At 54.4% G+C, this 5,000-nt stretch overlaps 1 non-coding gene across 1 annotated transcript in view; it reads right to left on the reverse strand.

Annotated features, from left to right (window-relative positions):
- Positions 1–1,344, reverse strand: part of LOC144424934 (small subunit ribosomal RNA) — a 1,810-nt gene extending 466 nt beyond the window's left edge. The window contains exon 1 of the ribosomal RNA XR_013477153.1: positions 1–1,344. This exon is cut by the window's left edge and continues 466 nt beyond it. This is a non-coding gene — a ribosomal RNA (small subunit ribosomal RNA).
- Positions 1,345–5,000: the final 3,656 nt, after the last annotated feature.

Below are 5,000 nucleotides of genomic sequence, written 5' to 3' on the forward strand. Positions count from 1 at the left end.
ATGCCAGAGTCTCGTTCGTTATCGGAATTAACCAGACAAATCGCTCCACCAACTAAGAACGGCCATGCACCACCACCCACAGAATCAAGAAAGAGCTCTCAATCTGTCAATCCTACCTGTGTCCGGGCCGGGTGAGTTTCCCCGTGTTGAGTCAAATTAAGCCGCAGGCTCCACTCCTGGTGGTGCCCTTCCGTCAATTCCTTTAAGTTTCAGCTTTGCAACCATACTTCCCCCGGAACCCAAAGACTTTGGTTTCCCGGAAGCTGCCGGAAAGGTCGTCATGGTAACGCCTCCCGATCGCTAGTTGGCATCGTTTATAGTCAGAACTAGGACGGTATCTGATCGTCTTCGAACCTCTGACTTTCGCTCTTGATTAAAGAAAACATTCTTGGCGAATGCTTTCGCAGTAGTTCGTCTTCCGCCGTTCCAAGAATTTCACCTCTAACGGCAGAGTACGGACGCCCCCGTCTGTCCCTCTTAATCATTACCTCGTGCTCCGAAAACCAACAAAATAGAACCGAGGTCCTATTCCATTATTCCATGCAACACTATGCAGGCGAACAGCCTGCTTTGAACACTCTAATTTTTTCAAAGTAAACTTATCGGCCACCGCCGACACTCAGTCAAGAGCACCGACGGAGAACCGAAGGTGAGGCGAACGCAACCAGTGACACGCCCTGCGACGGACCGGCGGCGCTCGCCCAAAATCCAACTACGAGCTTTTCAACCGCAACAACTTTAGCATACACTGTTGGAGCTGGAATTACCGCGGCTGCTGGCACCAGACTTGCCCTCCAATGGATACTCGTTAAGAGTTTTAGGATGTACTCATTCCAATTACAGGGCCTCGTTAGAGTCCTGTATTGTTATTTTTCGTCACTACCTCCCCGTGTCGGGAATGGGTAATTTGCGCGCCTGCTGCCTTCCTTGGATGTGGTAGCCGTTTCTCAGGCTCCCTCTCCGGAATCGAACCCTGATTCCCCGTTACCCGTTATCACAAAGGTAGGCACGTAGCGTACCTTCGACAGTTGATAGGGCAGACACTTGAATGATACGTCGTCGGTGCAGAGACCGTACGATCCGCGTGGTTATCCAGAGTCATCAAACGTCACAGGACGAACCCGGTCGGTTTTGATCTGATAAAAGCGCGCCTCCCGAAGTCGGCGCTTAATGCATGTATTAGCTCTAGAATTACAACAGTTATCCACTTCGCTTACGAGACCAAATAAACCAAGACTGATTTAATGAGCCATTCGCAGTTTCGCTTTACGAGAACTCGTACTTGCACCTGCATGGCTTAATCTTTGAGACAAGCATATCACTACTGGCAGGATCAACCAGATAGCTGCGACAGCTGCGCTCGGCCCTTGCTGGGCCGCCCGGCGCGTGCTCGTCGCATTCGTTTAAGACCGAGGCGATCGCCTGCGGCCGTACTCAACTTCGACAGTCGCTGGCCGCGACGTCCACGCTCTCGCCGGCAGTGCCAGTCGGAGCGATTTGCGTTTTTTCTTTGCTCGCCCTCTCTCGGGCTCGATCCATTCAGTTTCGCACAAACAAGAGCTCTGCCGGCCGCCTGCAGCGGTGCCTAAAACCCGGGCATAACAATGCGACCGTTCTGCTAGGCCGACAAGCGCTCAAGTGAGACGCTCGATCGAACGCCCCCTACATATTAGTCGAGACAACGGCTCGCTCATTAGCATCGCGTTTGTACTTTTAACTTTTTTTGGCTCGGCTTTTTTCGACGCCGATGCCGGCGACGCAGCACTCTCTCGCCCGCCAGCCACCGAGAAAAGGGTGCGCTCCGACCGGCCCCGCACCGTACGCCGCTCTTTCTTGGCTCATTCGAGTTTACTGTCTTTCGCTCTGACATGCCTTACCTAGGGTTAGGTTAGTATGCTTGCACGTTTGTACTTTAACTTTTTTCGGCTCGGCTTCTTTCGACGCCGATGCCGGCGACGCAGCACTCTCTCGCCCGCCAGCCACCGAGAAAAGGGTGCGCTCCGACCGGCCCCGCACCGCTCTTTCTTAGCTCATTCGAGTTTACTGTCTTTCGCTCTGACATGCCTTACCTAGGGTTAGGTTAGTATGCTTGCACGTTTGTACTTTAACTTTTTTCGGCTCGGCTTCTTTCGATGCCGATGCCGGCGACGCAGCACTCTCTCGCCCGCCAGCCACCGAGAAAAGGGTGCGCTCCGACCGGCCCCGCACCGCTCTTTATTGGCTCATTCGAGTTTACTGTCTTTCGCTCTAACATGCCTTACCTAGGGTTAGGTTAGTATGCTTGCACGTTTGTACTTTAACTTTTTTCGGCTCGGCTTCTTTCGACGCCGATGCCGGCGACGCAGCACTCTCTCGGCCGCCAGCCACCGAGAAAAGGGTGCGCTCCGACCGGCCCCGCACCGCTCTTTCTCGGCTCATTCGAGTTTACTGTCTTTCGCTCTGACATGCCTTACCTAGGGTTAGGTTAGTATGCTTGCACGTTTGTACTTTAACTTTTTTCGGCTCGGCTTCTTTCGACGCCGATGCCGGCGACGCAGCACTCTCTCGGCCGCCAGCCACCGCGAAAAGGGTGCGCTCCGACCGGCCCCGCACCGCTCTTTCTTAGCTCATTCGAGTTTACTGTCTTTCGCTCTGACATGCCTTACCTAGGGTTAGGTTAGTATGCTTGCACGTTTGTACTTTAACTTTTTTCGGCTCGGCTTCTTTCGACGCCGATGCCGGCGACGCAGCACTCTCTCGCCCGCCAGCCACCGAGAAAAGGGTGCGCTCCGACCGGCCCCGCACCGCTCTTTCTTGGCTCATTCGAGTTTACTGTCTTTCGCTCTGACATGCATTACCTAGGGTAAGGTTAGTATGCTTGCACGTTTGTACTTTAACTTTTTTCGGCTCGGCTTCTTTCGACGCCGATGCCGGCGACGCAGCACTCTCTCGGCCGCCAGCCACCGAGAAAAGGGTGCGCTCCGACCGGCCCCGCACCGCTCTTTCTTAGCTCATTCGAGTTTACTGTCTTTCGCTCTGACATGCCTTACCTAGGGTTAGGTTAGTATGCTTGCACGTTTGTACTTTAACTTTTTTCGGCTCGGCTTCTTTCGACGCCGATGCCGGCGACGCAGCACTCTCTCGCCCGCCAGCCACCGAGAAAAGGGTGCGCTCCGACCGGCCCCGCACCGCTCTTTCTTGGCTTATTCGAGTTTACTGTCTTTCGCTCTGACATGCATTACCTAGGGTTAGGTTAGTATGCTTGCACGTTTGTACTTTAACTTTTTTCGGCTCGGCTTCTTTCGACGCCGATGCTGGCGACGCAGCACTCTCTCGGCCGCCAGCCACCGAGAAAAGGGTGCGCTCCGACCGGCCCCGCACCGCTCTTTCTTAGCTCATTCGAGTTTACTGTCTTTCGCTCTGACATGCCTTACCTAGGGTTAGGTTAGTATGCTTGCACGTTTGTACTTTAACTTTTTTCGGCTCGGCTTCTTTCGACGCCGATGCCGGCGACGCAGCACTCTCTCGCCCGCCAGCCACCGAGAAAAGGGTGCGCTCCGACCGGCCCCGCACCGCTCTTTCTTGGCTCATTCGAGTTTACTGTCTTTCGCTCTGACATGCATTACCTAGGGTTAGGTTAGTATGCTTGCACGTTTGTACTTTAACTTTTTTCGGCTCGGCTTCTTTCGACGCCGATGCCGGCGACGCAGCACTCTCTCGGCCGCCAGCCACCGAGAAAAGGGTGCGCTCCGACCGGCCCCGCACCGCTCTTTCTTAGCTCATTCGAGTTTACTGTCTTTCGCTCTGACATGCCTTACCTAGGGTTAGGTTAGTATGCTTGCACGTTTGTACTTTAACTTTTTTCGGCTCGGCTTCTTTCGACGCCGATGCCGGCGACGCAGCACTCTCTCGCCCGCCAGCCACCGAGAAAAGGGTGCGCTCCGACCGGCCCCGCACCGCTCTTTATTGGCTCATTCGAGTTTACTGTCTTTCGCTCTAACATGCCTTACCTAGGGTTAGGTTAGTATGCTTGCACGTTTGTACTTTAACTTTTTTCGGCTCGGCTTCTTTCGACGCCGATGCCGGCGACGCAGCACTCTCTCGGCCGCCAGCCACCGAGAAAAGGGTGCGCTCCGACCGGCCCCGCACCGCTCTTTCTTAGCTCATTCGAGTTTACTGTCTTTCGCTCTGACATGCCTTACCTAGGGTTAGGTTAGTATGCTTGCACGTTTGTACTTTAACTTTTTTCGGCTCGGCTTCTTTCGACGCCGATGCCGGCGACGCAGCACTCTCTCGCCCACCAGCCACCGAGAAAAGGGTGCGCTCCGACCGGCCCCGCACCGCTCTTTCTTGGCTCATTCGAGTTTACTGTCTTTCGCTCTGACATGCATTACCTAGGGTTAGGTTAGTATGCTTGCACGTTTGTACTTTAACTTTTTTCGGCTCGGCTTCTTTCGACGCCGATGCTGGCGACGCAGCACTCTCTCGGCCGCCAGCCACCGAGAAAAGGGTGCGCTCCGACCGGCCCCGCACCGCTCTTTCTTAGCTCATTCGAGTTTACTGTCTTTCGCTCTGACATGCCTTACCTAGGGTTAGGTTAGTATGCTTGCACGTTTGTACTTTAACTTTTTTCGGCTCGGCTTCTTTCGACGCCGATGCCGGCGACGCAGCACTCTCTCGGCCGCCAGCCACCGAGAAAAGGGTGCGCTCCGACCGGCCCCGCACCGCTCTTTCTTGGCTCATTCGAGTTTACTGTCTTTCGCTCTGACATGCCTTACCTAGGGTTAGGTTAGTATGCTTGCACGTTTGTACTTTAACTTTTTTCGGCTCGGCTTCTTTCGACGCCGATGCCGGCGACGCAGCACTCTCTCGACCGCCAGCCACCGAGAAAAGGGTGCGCTCCGACCGGCCCCGCACCGCTCTTTCTTAGCTCATTCGAGTTTACTGTCTTTCGCTCTGACATGCCTTACCTAGGGTTAGGTTAGTATGCTTGCACGTTTGTACTTTAACTTTTTTCGGCT

The sequence above is a fragment of the Styela clava genome, chromosome 6, assembly GCF_964204865.1.
Source record: "Styela clava chromosome 6, kaStyClav1.hap1.2, whole genome shotgun sequence".
Taxonomy (NCBI): domain Eukaryota; kingdom Metazoa; phylum Chordata; class Ascidiacea; order Stolidobranchia; family Styelidae; genus Styela; species Styela clava.